The following is a 21,155-nucleotide window of genomic DNA, read 5'->3' on the forward strand; positions in this document are numbered from 1 at the left end:
CACGTGACGCTCACACGCAATGCTCACACTCGAGCTTGGCTTCTGTGGCAAGATGTTGCTCCTGCATGGAGTCAAGGCGTTCGTCATATTGACCTTGATTCACATTACCGGATTGGTCGATTATAAAGGAGACAGTGCCAACTACCCGACCCCGACTCCATTGTGCACAAAGCCCTACATAGACCCACTGCCATGCGTTGTGTCACGGCTGATGGGCATTGCGATAGTGATGATGGCTGTGATCCAGATATTCCTGTGGCGTCGTTGGAGCTGTAACCTATCCGACGCCGAGCGTTACAGCGCCATGCTGTGCGAGGACAACGTGAAGCTGCGTCAAAGAACAAGCACGGTGGAAGACGACAACGCCACCCTGAGGGTGAGGGAGGCGGCGACGCGTAAGGACAATGAGGCGTTGCGTCGAGAGATGCTGCTTCAGGAGAGGGCGATGGTGCTGCATGCACAGATGCTGCATGAGGAGAGCCGGCTCGTAGAGAAGGAGAATCAACGGCTGCGTCACGAGAACGAGAAGCTGATTCGTGCCGCAGCCGTCAACGTCAGCACCTCCACCAATGTCACGGACACTCCCAACGCCGCGAACGCCAACACCAACAACGCCATCACCATGACGCCAACACCGCCGCCACTAATGCCATTGCCAAGACGAATAAACTTTCATTTTTATGGCTCAGAAACCTCTTTCATTCAACTATTTCATTTTAAAAGTTAAAAAGCCCAAATTAAAACATCACAAAGGCAAAAGACAAAGAACCCCCGCATAGCCTTCAGACTGTTTGGACAAGGGCTGTTAGCAAGGACGTATAACCTACATGACCGCTCCTCACACAAAGACAAAGATCCCCCATTTTGCCTAAACAGACTGTAGGGGCAGGTGCTGTTAGCGAGCACCTATGAAGGCCGAAATGGTACACGAGTGGGTGGGTGGCCAGCACCACGCCCGACTGCCTTTGTCTCCCCAGTGGTGATGTTTACACCGCACCAGGTACTCATTTGAGGCTGAGTCGACCTAGGGGAGGCCCGGGACCGGTTCAGATAATCGTCACTGTTGGCCGTGAGCGGGAATTGAACCCGGGTCGCCAGGTTCATAGCGCAGCGCGCTAACAGCTACACTACCGCTCACACACACATGGACACACACATGGACACACACACGCAAGTGCCTGACTTACTAATGGGTTCTGTTCCTGAAGACCCTTCATAAGTCGAATGGTTCGTAAGTCGGGACGCGATAATTTACTGTATTTAAATGCACATACCTGTAAGTGTTATAAAATGTGTTATGGTTAAACAAAAAAGGGAAGCATTGTTTGGCAGAAAAATAACAATAATTGTACATTTGCCTGTAACACTGTAAAAAATATACTGTATGGGGAATACAACTCAAAATAAAGTTACGTGAAAATAAATTAATCCGATTTGTTTTCATTACCTTGAGTCTAGTCACGTGGTAACACTGTGGTGGTATTGTGAGTAATGTATCACGTGGTAACACTGTGGGGGTATTTTGAGTAATGTATCACGTGGTAACACTGAGAGCCGCTTTAGAGGGTATTTGGCCTACTCTTTCACACGCTTTCCCCCACGATGTGCGACCTGCCGATCGATTAACCGCTCTAGTCGGCATGTAACAATCGCTTTTAATTCCTCGCCTAACAACACTCGCTCATTCGTATGACACACACGGCAACGCTCAAGTGTCCCAGCAGGCGAATGTGCTCACGTAAGGTGGAAAGCCAGGGAAGGGGGGAGGATGGGACAAGGGTGGCGACGGGTAGGCCCACGGTGGGACGCTCTGCTTCTGCTTGTGACCCTTCTTCCGTGCTCCGTGCCCACCCTTGGGTCTGCCTGGCATCTCGTAGTCGTCGGCGGAGGGGGCACTCTCCTGCGGCGTCGGCGCACACACGGGAACGCACATCGGAGAGACACTTTCGCGCGATTCTGCATTCCTTAAATGACTACGGCTTGACCTCGTATAACGGACCATGCTCATGACGACAGCCCGTTTATTACGAGCATAGCTGCAGTGGCGTTAATTCTCATGTCGATTCGCATACACACAGCGTCCGGGTTACCTTAACCACCCTACATATATAACGATCGTGCTCGCTGCCAAACATCCAATCATTGATGGGTTTTTCTTTTGTATTCTATGAATAATGTACACATGTACCTGCCTGTGTGTCATGTTTTAATTCAGCATTTGTTTAGGATGCCTGTTCAAATAAACCATTAGATATACACAGCGACACATTGACGCTGTCACGTGTTTCCTCAAGGTCCAGTTTAAGTTTTTCATTCCAGGTTCGCTAGTGGTTCGTTCTAAAGAGGAAATATCTGTATTTACATAACATTACATATGGGCCTTGAAACGACGCACTGCATTGTTGGCACAGCATGTACTTCCACAATGACAGAGATCCCCCGCAGAGCCTTTAACAGACTGTTGGGGCAAATGCTGTTTGAGAGCATCTATTAATGCCGGCACGGCACGCGATGGAGATGGTTGGCCAGCACAATGCTTGGCTGACCTTGTTTCCTCAAATGTGGATATTTACACACAGCACCAGGTGACCATTTAAGGCTGAGACAACCTGGAGGAGGCACAGGAAAAGATTAGATATGAGCCACTGTTATTGGTCGAACTCAAGTCGCCGGGTTCGGGGCATAGTGCACTCAACCGCACCACCACTGTGCTTCCATTGGCACACGTAAAAGACAAAGATCTTCTTGAATTCTAAACCATGTGGCAGACGAGTCTGAAATCTGACTTAAAAATCGATCGAAATTGCCTTCATGAAACGGGTTTTCTTTATGTTTTAACTTCTCTTCAAATGCAATGCATTTGGTTCAACGCCGCTCCACAGCTTTAATTCCCCACGCAGAAAAAAATCTTCGTCTTGCCGATCAACCTACTCGTATTGTTACGCTGCAACAGAAGGGCACCTCCTAACCTCCACCCTCGGTAACACGGCTGAAAAAAACATCGGGCTGGGTCCACGTCCTGGCGAGAGCCACGTAGCTGCCAACGTTTAGGGGTTAGGCTGCTTTTCTTCACAAATGTATCAAAAACTTCCTTTCCACCGCAATGAATGATTTATGCTATAATTTACAGCACTTCATGAAACCCTCTTGAAAGATGAAGGTCTCACCATGCGTATTGGGTCATGGAGGGGGGGAGTTGTTTGACCATACATCGCCATTTTGGTTTGTGCAAGATGGTCAATGTAGTCCCAGGACTGGTCTTGAAAAGTTACAAGTTTAAGCCTTGGGGAGGGGGGGGGTCGGGTTTTTGCACCACTGGCTCAGAGTAAATGAACATTTGCCCCATTGCATATTTTGAGCAGGAAAGGCAGCTCAACTCTCAACGAATCGATTAATCCGAATCCATCACAGCCCCGCCGCCCCGGCTCACCTTGCCGGCCCGGGACGCCGCGTCGGCGTCGCACCGCGCGGCCGCGTCGCTCTCCCCGCCGGCGCCGGCGGCAGACTCCGCCGCTGTCGGCAGAAGATCGGCGAGCATCAGCTCATCCTCGTTGCCGTAGCCCGTGAAGACCATGACGCACGTGCCGGCGCTGGCGTCCACCGACTTGATCGTGGCGTCGTAGACCACGCCGTCCTCGGACCAGGCAGCCTGGCACAGGTCGCCCGGCCTCCAATGGCACGCGAGAGGTTGGCACAGAGACGGTCAACGATTCACCCCGTCTAGCCGACGCGTGCCACTGGAGCAAGCGCTGTTGGCACACCTACGAAGGACGGCATGGCGCAAGAAGGCGGCAATGCGGCCAGCACCACGCCTGGCTGCCTCGAGTCTCCACAAAGTAAACCGCTGTAGTCTGCGCTCCACCAACGGAAGAAAAGCAAAAGTACATTAACTCTCTCCTGAAGAGCTCCCGTGGCTAGAAGACCTCGACATCGGCATTTAGCTGAGGAAAATTGCCATCCGCAGGACTGTGTATGCTTACGTACGATTTGTGTTCCTTGTTCTCAGTGTCGTCGCAGCGGGGAACACACAAAGCGACCGTTTGGCTAACCATCAAACTTTTGGCTCGCACTTTCAGATGCGCTTCTGCGGCCATCTGGAACGCTCTTCCTTTCCGATATTAGGAAGCCACTGGAGCTACGCACTTTTACATCTAGACTGAAAACTAATATCTTTAGAAGTGCTTTTTGTGATCAGATTCTTGTACTTCCCCCGCACCTCTGACTAGCGCGGTTGGCTATGTACGGTGCGAAACGTCGTGAGAATTTTAGTGTTTTATTTTTATTATTTTATTATTTCCCTTCTACGTGACTTTACCGAAAGAACCAAGAATATGGTGCGAAAGTAGTTCAACATACATACATGAGAATCTTTATTTAGACTGGAGGAATTCGATGAGCTATGAAGCTCATTTTCACAGATGGTCCAGAATGGAGAGGTCAGCAAGGTACAACAGCAAACAATACAAATGAAATGATAGGAGTGAAAAATAAAGAAAATGGTTAGCAAATCACTAAATATAAACAAAGGAATTTATTAATTACGGGAATCCGATTTATCAAGCTTGGGCAAGGCAGCAAAAAAACAACAAAACAGTCCCAGGCCACACCGAGATAACACCACACAGTAGTAGTATCTCAATAAAATGGCACATTAACACTGAGCTCGCATCTGGCTACAGCTCCAAATGGCTCACATGGCGGAGCCTAAACAGACTGAGAGTGGATTTCGGCAGAAGCAACTCTCTCACGAAATCATGGGGGGTTTCTACGCAAAAGAAGAAATTGCTTATGATAATATGGCTTTCCCCTTTCTGGCAATAAAACAGAAAAGGGAAAACCCTATTATCATAATTTAATACTGGCAAAGGAGGTCTCATGAAATAATTTGCTTGTCGGGAGAAGCAAACCTCATGGACCTTCTCCCTGAGATTTCCCTGCAGCACAACAATGCCAAACACCAGAAGCGGTGGCCTGTGAAGAATATTGGGGAAAGGCCAATATAGGTTGGACAGCAGACACGACAAAGCGGACAACTATTAACATCACGCAGGTAATGGTCAAAGTAATAAATCACATTTGCAAATAAACGTGACAGCCACATCCAGAGCACCAGTAATCTTCTGCTTCAGGATATTTACCTTGTCGGAGGGCGACACGCTGCTCCTCTTGTGCCGTCTCCGTGTCTTCGCCCGCTTGTTCACGGACTTTGTCTCCCCGTAGGTCTTGGGGCTCTCGCAAGTGCGGTGCCATTTTTGAGTGCTGTCTGAAAGAACACGGTCGGTTAGTTGAGGTTGGTTGGGTTTCGTGTGGCCACGGCCATATACACTGACGAAGTCACGGGCCGTAGGTAACCCACCCCTGCTCTAAGACGTGTAGGACCGGGTGTCTAGACCTGCTTCTGTACATACACGTACTACTTTGGAACGGCTCGTACAGTGTTGCCAACTCAGCAATTTTGTTGCTCGATTTAGAGGCATTTTTGGGGGTTTACCAAGCGACCAAATTTGAGTGACTTTCTGGGATAATTTTGAGGATTTAGAAGCAATTCCCGCTGCGTATGAATGTACGCCATTACATGACATTTAAAATGGCTCATCGACTCAAAAAAGCGCGCTCTTAGAAATCCTACGTCACTTTGCTATGGCACAGTGTCGAGTGCCATTTATTATAACTAGTCTAGGCATAATTCAGCCTTATTGAGTTAGCAACAATGCTGTCAAACCACTGTGTGCCCATTTTCCCCATTCATATTTGTGGCTGACATGTTTCCAACCTGCGCACGTATCACTGTGCACGTTCTCCGCCGCCTGGTGAGGAAGTTCGTTTAGACAAAAACAGTCAAATCAACTTGAGCAAGGCGCTTACCATCGAATGATAACACAGTACTCGAAGGTGTGCGCATGTTGAATTTCTTTCGCATCGTACGTAGCCAATCATGCTAATCGGAGGTGTGGGGGAAGGAGAACAAAAATGTAGCCGTAAAGAAATTAGTTTTGTAACCACTGGTGGTGCACGTGACACACGAAGTATGTTATATTGTCGGGCTTTCCCGGGTATCCCTTGCAACAGGTGTTGTGTCTCAAGGTGTAAATATAACCATGTACACGCACACAGAGATACGAAGTGCACAAGTACACACAGACAAGCGATACAAAGACAAAGACCCCCCCCTTATAGCCTTAACAGACTGTTGGGGCAAGTGCTGTTAGCGAGCACCTATGAAGGCCGGCATAGCACACGAGGGGGTGGGTGGCCAGCACCACGCCCGGCCGCCTGTCTCCACAGTGGCGATGTTTACACACCGCGCCTGGTCCTCATTTGTGGCTGAGTCAACCTAGGGGAGGCCCAGGACCGGTTGAGCTCACATCCAAAGTCGGAGACACTCACCTTGAAGGACGTGACGGCTTTGTCATACGCCTTGATGAGCGCTGCGTCGTGCCAAATGTCAGAATCGTCACTCTACACAGGACACACAACCACCACCACCATCACCACCACGACCCTTTTGAGTCGACATCGACCGCACGCGGCACGCTCAGCACGTGCTACGCTCAACACGCGGCACGTGCGACGCTCAGCACGCGGCACGCTCAGCACGCGGCACGCTCAGCACGCGGCACGCTCAGCACGTGCCACACGCTCAGCACGTGCCACGCTCAGCACGCGGCACGTGCTGAGCGTGCCACGTGCGGCGTGCGGCGCGTGCCACGCTCAGCACGCGGCACGCTCAGCACGCGGCACGCTCAGCACGCGGCACGCTCAGCACGCGGCACGCTCAGCACGCGGCGAGACCCACGGCGTTCCCCGACACCCAGAGCGCTGTGCGAGAGAAGTGACGTCCGTCCACTGCAGTACCAGGGCGCGGCGCAGTGCGGCGCTTGTTTTGACCATACTTCACCACGCTGGTACCAGAGCGGGTCTGTGAATGCGGGCGAGTGAAGGCTCGAGTACCGTACAGTGCTGACACACACGCAATTTGCAGGTTAATTGAATGCAAGTACACCGTCGAAACTGATAGCAAGAGGAAATAATATACCGAGCCAGTGGTAGAAATTCTTCATTTCGAGGGCGGCGAGCGGTGACTCGCATATGACCACCGCTGTTGATTCGCCACAAAGTAGTGCACTGTTGACTTTATTCACACCGCACTGTAGTGTCACTGTACAATGCACGTAAGCCCAACCGTGCACGCGCAGACAGCGCTGTACACGCGTACCGTGCGAACATATCGTTAACAACATAACGTCAATAACACAACAACATAACGTCAATAACACAACAACATAACGTCAATAACACAACAACATAACGTCAATAACACAACGTCAATAACATAACGTCAATAACACAACATAACGTCAATAACACAACAACATAACGTCAACAACACAACGTCAATAACATAACGTCAACAACATAACGTCAATAACATAACGTCAACAACATAACGTCAATAACAACGTCTTCATTCTGCGTCGCGGTGCACAGCATACAGAAGAAGTGCATCCGACAGCCACGACTCTACTGACGCTACCCCCCACTCTCACCAACCCTCACTGAGCAGGCGAGGTGAAGTATGGTCAAGTTAATAAACCCCACGGGGTGTGCAGAGGCCCTCGTCTAGCAGTGGACGCGTGGAGCACAAAGAGGAGGGGGTATGGGAGAGGAGGAGGAGCGGGCGCGACTTGTCCATCACCTGCCCCTTCTGGTAGACGACGTCTCCCCGCGACACGGCCATGGACGATGGCGCAAGCGAGCGAGCCCGCAAAGAGGCCCCCCAGGAGCTTTGAAACCTCGCAGGCGAAGCGCGCGACTGAAGGTGGTGGTGGTGGTGGTTGTTGTTGTTGGCGGCGGGGGTGGTGGTTGTTGTTGTTGGCGGCGGGGGTGGTGGTGGTGAAGCCAAGCCGGCCGGTTCCCTTACGTAACGAACACAACAGCAAGGAGACACGCTGCTTTAGCTGGGTGTTGTTTATCGGAGCTTATCGAAGGCCGCCTCTCTCGCTGCCTCCGAGTGAAGGGAGCGCGCGCCCCATGTGCGCCCTGAACGCCGCCACCGCAAACCTGCGACTCGCCGCCGGCGGCCATCTTACGCAAGGGAAGCGTCGTCCCCCGCTGTGAATGGGAAAGCCGGCGATGGGCGTCATCAACACGTCACCACTTCACCTCCCCCCTCCCCACGAAGAAACGGGACACGGGGATTGGGCCAAAGCGGGAAACTCTTCCCTGTGTAAGATGGCCGACAGGAACGCGTACACCGCGGCAGCGCTACGGACCCCGCCCCCTCCTCCCCGTCTCCCCCCCCGCCATTATCCTCCCCGCTACCGCTATAGGCGCTGCGCGAGACGCCGCGTGATAAAAAATGTTTTATAATTAATTAGGGCGCAACCTCGGTCTGTGACGTGACAAGCATAATTGTTGGGGGCGGTGTCAGCAACGTCACTGGCAGGTATCGAATTTCCAAGCGTCACATCCTGCGCGTCACATCCGGCGATGACGTCGCAATCGTCACAGGCTAAATACACGTGACGCTCGCACGTGACGCTCACAAGTCCCACTGGCTCCTCGCTGGCAACACGCGTGGTCAAGATGGTGCTGCTGTATGGGGTCAAGGCGTTTGTCATGTTGACCTTGATTCACATTACCGGATTGGTTGGTTATAAAGGAGACAGTGCCAACTACCCGACCCCGACTCCATTGGTCACACAGCCCAACATAGACCCCTTGCCATGCGTTGTGTCACAGCAGCTCATGGCCGTTGCGATAGTGATGATGGCTGTGATCGAGATATTCCTGTGGCGACGTTGGAGCTGTAACCTATCCAACACCGAGCGTTACAGCGCCATGCTGTGCGAGGAAAACATGAAGCTGTGTCAAAGAAGAAGCACGGTGGAAGACGACAACGCATTCCTCAGGTTCAGGGAGGCGGAGACGCGTAAAGACAATGAGGCGTTGCGTCTAGAGATACTGCTTCGGGAGAACGCAATGGTGCTGAATCCACAGATGCTGCGTGAAAAGAACTGGCTCGTAAAGAAGGAGAATCAACGGCTGCGTCACGAGAACGAGAAGCTGATTCGTGCCGCAGCCGCCCACGCCGCCACGGCCAACGTCACCGCCAATGCCGCGGACGCTCCCACCGCCGCGAACGCCGACGCCGATGACGCCACCACCGCCGCTATCACGACTAACGAGGATACCTCCTTTGCTGCCACGGCCAACACCACATCGTCCACCAATGCCTCAGACGCTCCCACCGCCTCGAACACCGACGCTGATGACGCTACCGCCTCCATCGCCGCCACTGACACCCCCACCGCCAACGTCACCAACAAGACCAAGAAGCTTAAATTTCGATATCTCAGAAACTTCTTTCGGAAACGCTTCAATTTGACACGTTTAAGAGCCCGAATAAAAACATCACCCACATAGATGCAAAAGACAAAGGACCCCCGTATAGCCTTAACAGACTGTTTGGATAATGGCTGTTAGCAAGGACGTATGACGTACACGACCACTCCTCACACACACATGGACGCACACACACGCACGTCCCTGACTTACTAATGGATTCTGTTCCTGATGACCCTTCGTAAGCCGCATGGTTTGTCAGTCGGGAAGCAATAATGTACTGTATTTAAATGCACATATCCGTCGGTGTCATAAAATGTGTTATGGGAAGCACTGTTAAGCTTATAAATAAGAATTATTGTATATTTGCATGTAACACTCTAAAAAATGTACTGTATGGTAAATACAACTTAAAATAAAGTAACATAAAAAGAAATTCGTTTTGTTTTCGTTACCTTGAGTCCTGATGCTGGCTTGGTTGTGTAGGAGAAATTAATTGTTAATTAAAATAATTTTGATTTAAAGCTTTGGTGACTGCAGTAATTCATATTCTTAGCTCTTTCGGTAAAGTCACGTTGAAGGGAAACAATAATAAAATATATGTAAAATAAAATTCTCACGACGTTTCGACTGCAACACAAACGGCAAGAAACATTTGAAAAAATGTTTTTTGCCGTTGGTTTTCACACCTGATGATGACTACTTGTGTTGCAGTCGAAACGTCGTGAGAATTGTATTGTTTTATATATATTTTATTGTTTTATTGTTTCCCTTCAACGTGACTTTACCAAAAGAACCAAGAATATGAATCACTGCAGTCACGAAAGCTTTAAATAAAAATAAAGGTTTTGTTTTGGGTCGCGTAAATATCAATGCGTCGTGAAACCCGCACAAGTTATGCATATTCCCAGTTGTTTTCTCCAGTCCGTGCATCCTCCCTCACGCACTTAGCCAGCTCGTTGTAGGGAACTTTTATTTTACACTCGAACTAATCTGGAGCTGTGCCCTCTACCAGAAGAAACTCGACTCCCAGAGACCACTCTCGGTTGATGGTGAAGAAGCCAAGGCTGTCGATCCCTTACGTAATTAATACTGCAACAACAAGGAGACACGTGAGTTGGTTGTCACTGGTGGCTATTGGCAGTGGAAGCCCGCGTGTCTTGCTGCCTCAGAGAGGAGAAAGGCGCTGGAATGCGACGAGAAAAAAAACTGACCTGGAACTTCAAACTCGCAAACGATTGTCACCAGCGGCCATCTTACGTGAGGGAAGCGTCGCCCGTTGTTAACGGGAAAGCCGACGATGACGTCATCAACACGCGCGCCCCCCCTTCACCTCTCCGTCCCCCCCACGCCGTGAGGGGACACAGGGATTGGCAAAAGCGAGAAACTTTTCCGTGTAAGATGGCCGACAGCAACGCGTACACCGCGGCATCGCTCCCGACCCCCTACCGTCCCCCCACCCCTCACCGTTATCCTCCCCGCTACCGCTAGGGGCGCTGCACGAAAAACCGCGCGAGTTAAAATAAATAAATAAGTAGGGCGCACCTCGGTCTGTGACATCACAGACCCCATGTTTTTGGGGGGTTGGGTGGGTCAGCTGACGTGCCCGGCCGGTGTCGGATTCTAACCACGTCACATCCGGCGATGACGTCACATTCGTCACAGGATAAATACACGTGACGCTCACACGCAATGCTCACACTCGAGCTTGGCTTCTGTGGCAAGATGTTGCTCCTGCATGGAGTCAAGGCGTTCGTCATATTGACCTTGATTCACATTACCGGATTGGTCGATTATAAAGGAGACAGTGCCAACTACCCGACCCCGACTCCATTGTGCACAAAGCCCTACATAGACCCACTGCCATGCGTTGTGTCACGGCTGATGGGCATTGCGATAGTGATGATGGCTGTGATCCAGATATTCCTGTGGCGTCGTTGGAGCTGTAACCTATCCGACGCCGAGCGTTACAGCGCCATGCTGTGCGAGGACAACGTGAAGCTGCGTCAAAGAACAAGCACGGTGGAAGACGACAACGCCACCCTGAGGGTGAGGGAGGCGGCGACGCGTAAGGACAATGAGGCGTTGCGTCGAGAGATGCTGCTTCAGGAGAGGGCGATGGTGCTGCATCCACAGATGCTGCATGAGGAGAGCCGGCTCGTAGAGAAGGAGAATCAACGGCTGCGTCACGAGAACGAGAAGCTGATTCGTGCCGCAGCCGTCAACGTCAGCACCTCCACCAATGTCACGGACACTCCCAACGCCGCGAACGCCAACACCAACAACGCCATCACCATGACGCCAACACCGCCGCCACTAATGCCATTGCCAAGACGAATAAACTTTCATTTTTATGGCTCAGAAACCTCTTTCATTCAACTATTTCATTTTAAAAGTTAAAAAGCCCAAATTAAAACATCACAAATGCAAAAGACAAAGAACCCCCGCATAGCCTTCACAGACTGTTTGGACAAGGGCTGTTAGCAAGGACGTATAACCTACATGACCGCTCCTCACACAAAGACAAAGATCCCCCATTTTGCCTAAACAGACTGTAGGGGCAGGTGCTGTTAGCGAGCACCTATGAAGGCCGAAATGGTACACGAGTGGGTGGGTGGCCAGCACCACGCCCGACTGCCTTTGTCTCCCCAGTGGTGATGTTTACACCGCACCAGGTACTCATTTGAGGCTGAGTCGACCTAGGGGAGGCCCGGGACCGGTTCAGATAATCGTCACTGTTGGCCGTGAGCGGGAATTGAACCCGGGTCGCCAGGTTCATAGCGCAGCGCGCTAACAGCTACACTACCGCTCACACACACATGGACACACACATGGACACACACACGCAAGTGCCTGACTTACTAATGGGTTCTGTTCCTGAAGACCCTTCATAAGTCGAATGGTTCGTAAGTCGGGACGCGATAATTTACTGTATTTAAATGCACATACCTGTAAGTGTTATAAAATGTGTTATGGTTAAACAAAAAAGGGAAGCATTGTTTGGCAGAAAAATAACAATAATTGTACATTTGCCTGTAACACTGTAAAAAATATACTGTATGGGGAATACAACTCAAAATAAAGTTACGTGAAAATAAATTAATCCGATTTGTTTTCATTACCTTGAGTCTAGTCACGTGGTAACACTGTGGTGGTATTGTGAGTAATGTATCACGTGGTAACACTGTGGGGGTATTTTGAGTAATGTATCACGTGGTAACACTGAGAGCCGCTTTAGGGGGTATTTGGCCTACTCTTTCACACGCTTTCCCCCACGATGTGCAACCTGCCGATCGATTAACCGCTCTAGTCAGCATGTAACAATCGCTTTTAATTCCTCGCCTAACAACACTCGCTCATTCGTATGACACACACGGCAACGCTCAAGTGTCCCAGCAGGCGAATGTGCTCACGTAAGGTGGAAAGCCAGGGAAGGGGGGAGGATGGGACAAGGGTGGCGACGGGTAGGCCCACGGTGGGACGCTCTGCTTCTGCTTGTGACCCTTCTTCCGTGCTCCGTGCCCACCCTTGGGTCTGCCTGGCATCTCGTAGTCGTCGGCGGAGGGGGCACTCTCCTGCGGCGTCGGCGCACACACGGGAACGCACATCGGAGAGACGCTTTCGCGCGATTCTGCATTCCTTAAATGACTACGGCTTGACCTCGTATAACGGACCATGCTCATGACGACAGCCCGTTTATTACGAGCATAGCTGCAGTGGCGTTAATTCTCATGTCGATTCGCATACACACAGCGTCCGGGTTACCTTAACCACCCTACATATATAACGATCGTGCTCGCTGCCAAACATCCAATCATTGATGGGTTTTTCTTTTGTATTCTATGAATAATGTACACATGTACCTGCCTGTGTGTCATGTTTTAATTCAGCATTTGTTTAGGATGCCTGTTCAAATAAACCATTAGATATACACAGCGACACATTGACGCTGTCACGTGTTTCCTCAAGGTCCAGTTTAAGTTTTTCATTCCAGGTTCGCTAGTGGTTCGTTCTAAAGAGGAAATATCTGTATTTACATAACATTACATATGGGCCTTGAAACGACGCACTGCATTGTTGGCACAGCATGTACTTCCACAATGACAGAGATCCCCCGCATAGCCTTTAACAGACTGTTGGGGCAAATGCTGTTTGAGAGCATCTATTAATGCCGGCACGGCACGCGATGGAGATGGTTGGCCAGCACAATGCTTGGCTGCCCTTGTTTCCTCAAATGTGGATATTTACACACAGCACCAGGTGACCATTTAAAGCTGAGACAACCTAGGGGAGGCACAGGAAAAGATTAGATATGAGCCACTGTTATTGGTCGAACTCAAGTCGCCGGGTTCGGGGCATAGTGCACTCAACCGCACCACCACTGTGCTTCCATTGGCACACGTAAAAGACAAAGATCTTCTTGAATTCTAAACCATGTGGCAGACGAGTCTGAAATCTGACTTAAAAATCGATCGAAATTGCCTTCATGAAACGGGTTTTCTTTATGTTTTAACTTCTCTTCAAATGCAATGCATTTGGTTCAACGCCGCTCCACAGCTTTAATTCCCCACGCAGAAAAAAATCTTCGTCTTGCCGATCAACCTACTCGTATTGTTACGCTGCAACAGAAGGGCACCTCCTAACCTCCACCCTCGGTAACACGGCTGAAAAAAACATCGGGCTGGGTCCACGTCCTGGCGAGAGCCACGTAGCTGCCAACGTTTAGGGGTTAGGCTGCTTTTCTTCACAAATGTATCAAAAACTTCCTTTCCACCGCAATGAATGATTTATGCTATAATTTACAGCACTTCATGAAACCCTCTTGAAAGATGAAGGTCTCACCATGCGTATTGGGTCATGGAGGGGGGGAGTTGTTTGACCATACATCGCCATTTTGGTTTGTGCAAGATGGTCAATGTGGTCCCAGGACTGGTCTTGAAAAGTTACAAGTTTAAGCCTTGGGGAGGGGGGGGGTCGGGTTTTTGCACCACTGGCTCAGAGTAAATGAACATTTGCCCCATTGCATGTTTTGAGCAGGAAAGGCAGCTCAACTCTCAACGAATCGATTAATCCGAATCCATCACAGCCCCGCCGCCCCGGCTCACCTTGCCGGCCCGGGACGCCGCGTCGGCGTCGCACCTCGCGGCCGCGTCGCTCTCCCCGCCGGCGCCGGCGGCAGACTCCGCCGCTGGCGGCAGAAGATCGGCGAGCATCAGCTCATCCTCGTTGCCGTAGCCCGTGAAGACCATGACGCACGTGCCGGCGCTGGCGTCCACCGACTTGATCGTGGCGTCGTAGACCACGCCGTCCTCGGACCAGGCAGCCTGGCACAGGTCGCCCGGCCTCCAATGGCACGCGAGAGGTTGGCACAGAGACGGTCAACGATTCACCCCGTCTAGCCGACGCGTGCCACTGGAGCAAGCGCTGTTGGCACACCTACGAAGGACGGCATGGCGCAAGAAGGCGGCAATGCGGCCAGCACCACGCCTGGCTGCCTCGAGTCTCCACAAAGTAAACCGCTGTAGTCTGCGCTCCACCAACGGAAGAAAAGCAAAAGTACATTAACTCTCTCCTGAAGAGCTCCCGTGGCTGGAAGACCTCGACATCGGCATTTAGCTGAGGAAAATTGCCATCCGCAGGACTGTGTATGCTTACGTACGATTTGTGTTCCTTGTTCTCAGTGTCGTCGCAGCGGGGAACACACAAAGCGACCGTTTGGCTAACCATCAAACTTTTGGCTCGCACTTTCAGATGCGCTTCTGCGGCCATCTGGAACGCTCTTCCTTTCCGATATTAGGAAGCCACTGGAGCTACGCACTTTTACATCTAGACTGAAAACTAATATCTTTAGAAGTGCTTTTTGTGATCAGATTCTTGTACTTCCCCCGCACCTCTGACTAGCGCGGTTGGCTATGTACGGTGCGAAACGTCGTGAGAATTTTAGTGTTTTATTTTTATTATTTTATTATTTCCCTTCTACGTGACTTTACCGAAAGAACCAAGAATATGGTGCGAAAGTAGTTCAACATACATACATGAGAATCTTTATTTAGACTGGAGGAATTCGATGAGCTATGAAGCTCATTTTCACAGATGGTCCAGAATGGAGAGGTCAGCAAGGTACAACAGCAAACAATACAAATGAAATGATAGGAGTGAAAAATAAAGAAAATGGTTAGCAAATCACTAAATATAAACAAAGGAATTTATTAATTACGGGAATCCGATTTATCAAGCTTGGGCAAGGCAGCAAAAAAACAACAAAACAGTCCCAGGCCACACCGAGATAAAAATGGCTCACACGGTGGAGCCTAAACAGACTGAGAGTGGATTTCGGCAGAAGCAACTCTCTCACGAAATCATGGGGGGTTTCTACGCAAAAGAAGAAATTGCTTATGATAATATGGCTTTCCCCTTTCTGGCAATAAAACAGAAAAGGGAAAACCCTATTATCATAATTTAATACTGGCAAAGGAGGTCTCATGAAATAATTTGCTTGTCGGGAGAAGCAAACCTCATGGACCTTCTCCCTGAGATTTCCCTGCAGCACAACAATGCCAAACACCAGAAGCGGTGGCCTGTGAAGAATATTGGGGAAAGGCCAATATAGGTTGGACAGCAGACACGACAAAGCGGACAACTATTAACATCACACAGGTAATGGTCAAAGTAATAAATCACATTTGCAAATAAACGTGACAGCCACATCCAGAGCACCAGTAATCTTCTGCTTTAGGATATTTACCTTGTCGGAGGGCGACACGCTGCTCCTCTTGTGCCGTCTCCGTGTCTTCGCCCGCTTGTTCACGGACTTTGTCTCCCCGTAGGTCTTGGGGCTCTCGCAAGTGCGGTGCCATTTTTGAGTGCTGTCTGAAAGAACACGGTCGGTTAGTTGAGGTTGGTTGGGTTTCGTGTGGCCACGGCCATATACACTGACGAAGTCACGGGCCGTAGGTAACCCACCCCTGCTCTAAGACGTGTAGGACCGGGTGTCTAGACCTGCTTCTGTACATACACGTACTACTTTGGAACGGCTCGTACAGTGTTGCCTACTCAGCAATTTTGTTGCTCGATTTAGAGGCATTTTTGGGGGTTTACCAAGCGACCAAATTTGAGTGACTTTCTGGGATAATTTTGAGGATTTAGAAGCAATTCCCGCTGCGTATGAATGTACGCCATTACATGACATTTAAAATGGCTCATCGACTCAAAAAAGCGCGCTCTTAGAAATCCTACGTCACTTTGCTATGGCACAGTGTCGAGTGCCATTTATTATAACTAGTCTAGGCATAATTCAGCCTTATTGAGTTAGCAACAATGCTGTCAAACCACTGTGTGCCCATTTTCCCCATTCATATTTGTGGCTGACATGTTTCCAACCTGCGCACGTATCACTGTGCACGTTCTCCGCCGCCTGGTGAGGAAGTTCGTTTAGACAAAAACAGTCAAATCAACTTGAGCAAGGCGCTTACCATCGAATGATAACACAGTACTCGAAGGTGTGCGCATGTTGAATTTCTTTCGCATCGTACGTAGCCAATCATGCTAATCGGAGGTGTGGGGGAAGGAGAACAAAAATGTAGCTGTAAAGAAATTAGTTTTGTAACCACTGGTGGTGCACGTGACACACGAAGTGTGTTATATTGTCGGGCTTTCCCGGGTATCCCTTGCAACAGGTGATGTGTCTCAAGGTGTAAATATAACCATGTACACGCACACAGAGATACGAAGTGCACAAGTACACACAGACAAGCGATACAAAGACAAAGACCCCCCCCTTATAGCCTTAACAGACTGTTGGGGCAAGTGCTGTTAGCGAGCACCTATGAAGGCCGGCATAGCACACGAGGGGGTGGGTGGCCAGCACCACGCCCGGCCGCCTGTCTCCACAGTGGCGATGTTTACACACCGCGCCTGGTCCTCATTTGTGGCTGAGTCAACCTAGGGGAGGCCCAGGACCGGTTGAGCTCACATCCAAAGTCGGAGACACTCACCTTGAAGGACGTGACGGCTTTGTCATACGCCTTGATGAGCGCTGCGTCGTGCCAAATGTCAGAATCGTCACTCTACACAGGGCACACAACCACCACCACCATCACCACCACCACGACCCTTTTGAGTCGACATCGACCGCACGCGGCACGCTCAGCACGTGCTACGCTCAACACGCGGCACGTGCGACGCTCAGCACGCGGCACGCTCAGCACGCGGCACGCTCAGCACGTGCCACACGCTCAGCACGTGCCACACGCTCAGCACGCGGCACGTGCTGAGCGTGTGGCACGCTCAGCACGTGCCACACGCTCAGCACGTGCCACACGCTCAGCACGCGGCACGTGCTCAGCACGTGCCACACGCTCAGCACGTGCCACACGCTCAGCACGTGCCACGCTCAGCACGCGGCACGTGCTGAGCGTGCCACGTGCGGCGTGCGGCGCGTGCCACGCTCAGCACGCGGCACGCTCAGCACGCGGCACGCTCAGCACGTGGCACGCTCAGCACGCGGCACGCTCAGCACGCGGCACGCTCAGCACGCGGCGAGACCCACGGCGTTCCCCGACACCCGGAGCGCTGTGCGAGAGAAGTGACGTCCGTCCACTGCAGTACCAGGGCGCGGCGCAGTGCGGCGCTTGTTTTGACCATACTTCACCACGCTGGTACCAGAGCGGGTCTGTGAATGCGGGCGAGTGAAGGCTCGAGTACCGTACAGTGCTGACACACACGCAATTTGCAGGTTAATTGAATGCAAGTACACCGTCGAAACTGATAGCAAGAGGAAATAATATACCGAGCCAGTGGTAGAAATTCTTCATTTCGAGGGCGGCGAGCGGTGACTCGCATATGACCACCGCTGTTGATTCGCCACAAAGTAGTGCACTGTTGACTTCATTCACACCGCACTGTAGTGTCACTGTACAATGCACGTAAGCCCAACCGTGCACGCGCAGACAGCGCTGTACACGCGTGCCGTGCGAACATAACGTCAACAACATAACGTCAATAACACAACTACATAACGTCAACAACATAACGTCAATAACACAACATAACGTCAATAACATAACGTCAACAACATAACGTCAATAACACAACAACATAACGTCAATAACATAACGTCAACAACATAACGTCAATAACACAACAACAACGTCAATAACACAACAACATAACGTCAATAGCATGTCAACAACATAACGTCAACAACATAACGTCAATAACACAACAACATAACGTCAATAACACAACATAACGTCAATAACATAACGTCAACAACATAACGTCAATAGCATAACGTCAATAACAACGTGTTCATTCTGCTTCGCGGTGCACAGCATACAGAAGAAGTGCATCCGACAGCCACGACTCTACTAACGCTACCCCCCACTCTCACCAACCCGCACTGAGCAGGCGAGGTGAAGTATGGTCAAGTTAATAAACCCCACGGGGTGTGCAGAGGCCCTCGTCCAGCAGTGGACGCGTGGAGCACAAAGAGGAGGGGGTATGGGAGAGGAGGAGGAGCGGGCGCGACTAGTCCATCACCTGCCCCTTCTGGTAGACGACGTCTCCCCGCGACATGGCCATGGACGATGGCGCGAGCGAGCGAGCGAGCCCGCAAAGAGGCCCCCCAGGAGCTTTGAAACCTCGCAGGAGAAGCGCGCGACTGAAGGTGGTGGTGGTGGTTGTTGTTGTTGGCGGTGGTGGTGGTGAAGCCAAGCCGGCCGGTTCCCTTACGTAACGAACACAGCAGCAGCAAGGAGACACGCTGCTTTAGCTGGGTGTTGTTTATCGGAGCTTATCGAAGGCCGCCTCTCTCGCTGCCTCCGAGTGAAGGGAGCGCGCGCCCCAAGTGCGCCCTGAACGCCGCCACCGCAAACCTGCGACTCGCCGCCGGCGGCCATCTTACGCAAGGGAAGCGTCGCCCGCTGCTGTGAATGGCAAAGCCGGCGATGGGCGTCATCAACACGTCACCACTTCACCTCCCCACTCCCCACCCCCACGAAGAAACGGGACACGGGGATTGGGCCAAAGCGGGAAACTCTTCCCTGTGTAAGATGGCCGACAGGAACGCGTACACCGCGGCAGCGCTACGGACCCCGCCCCCTCCTCCCCATCTCCCCCCCCCGCCATTATCCTCCCCGCTACCGCTATAGGCGCTGCGCGAGACGCCGCGTGATAAAAATGTTTCATAATTAATTAGGGCGCAACCTCGGTCTGTGACGTAACAAACATAATTGTTGGGGGCGGTGTCAGTTGACGTCACTGGCAGGTATCGAATTTCTAAGCGTCACATCCTGCGCGTCACATCCGGCGATGACGTCGCAATCGTCACAGGCTAAATACACGTGACGCTCGCACGTGACGCTCACAACTCCAACTGGCTCCTCACTGGCAACACGCGTGGTCAAGATGGTGCTGCTGTATGGGGTCAAGGCGTTTGTCATGTTGACCTTGATTCACATTACCGGATTGGTTGGTTATAAAGGAGACAGTGCCAACTACCCGACCCCGACTCCATTGGTCACACAGCCCAACATAGACCCCTTGCCATGCGTTGTGTCACAGCAGCTCATGGCCATTGCGATAGTGATGATGGCTGTGATCGAGATATTCCTGTGGCGACGTTGGAGCTGTAACCTATCCAACACCGAGCGTTACAGCGCCATGCTGTGCGAGGAAAACATGAAGCTGTGTCAAAGAAGAAGCACGGTGGAAGACGACAACGCATTCCTCAGGTTCAGGGAGGCGGAGACGCGTAAAGACAATGAGGCGTTGCGTCTAGAGATACTGCTTCGGGAGAACGCAATGGTGCTGAATCCACAGATGCTGCGTGAAAAGAACTGGCTCGTAAAGAAGGAGAATCAACGGCTGCGTCACGAGAACGAGAAGCTGATTCGTGCCGCAGCCGCCCACGCCGCCACGGCCAACGTCACCGCCAATGCCGCGGACGCTCCCACCGCCGCGAACGCCGACGCCGATGACGCCACCACCGCCGCTATCACGACTAACGAGGAGACCTCCTTTGCTGCCACGGCCAACACCACATCGTCCACCAATGCCTCAGACGCTCCCACCGCCTCGAACGCCGACGCTGATGACGCTACCGCCTTCATCGCCGCCACTGACACCCCCACCGCCAACGTCACCAACAAGACCAAGAAGCTTAAATTTCGATGTCTCAGAAACTTCTTTCGTAAACGCTTCAATTTGACACGTTTAAGAGCCCGAATAAAAACATCACCCACATAAAGACAAAGGACCCCCATATAGCCTTAACAGACTGTTTGGATAATGGCTGTTAGCAAGGACGTATGACGTACACGACCACTCCTCACACACACATGGACGCACACACACGCACGTGCCTGACTTACTAATGGGTTCTGTTCCTGAGGACCCTTCGTAAGCCGCATGGTTGGTCAGTCGGGAAGTAATAATGTACTGTATTTAAATGCACATATCCGTCGGTGTCATAAAATGTGTTATGGTTAAACAAAAAAAGGGAAGCACTGTTAAGCTTATAAATAAGAATTATTGTATATTTGCATGTAACACTCTAAAAAATGTACTGTATGGTAAATACAACTTAAAATAAAGTAACATAAAAAGAAATTCGTTTTGTTTTCGTTACCTTGAGTCCTGATGCTGGCTTGGTTGTGTAGGAGAAATTAATTGTTAATTAAAATAATTTTGATTTAAAGCTTTGGTGACTGCAGTAATTCATATTCTTAGCTCTTACGATAAAGTCACGTTGAAGGGAAACAATAATAAAATATATGTAAAATAAAATTCTCACGACGTTTCGACTGCAA

This window comes from Petromyzon marinus, chromosome 52 (assembly GCF_048934315.1).
Source record: "Petromyzon marinus isolate PM22_M1 ecotype Great Lakes invasive population chromosome 52, UKy_Petmar_22M1.pri1.0, whole genome shotgun sequence".
Classification (NCBI taxonomy): domain Eukaryota; kingdom Metazoa; phylum Chordata; class Hyperoartia; order Petromyzontiformes; family Petromyzontidae; genus Petromyzon; species Petromyzon marinus.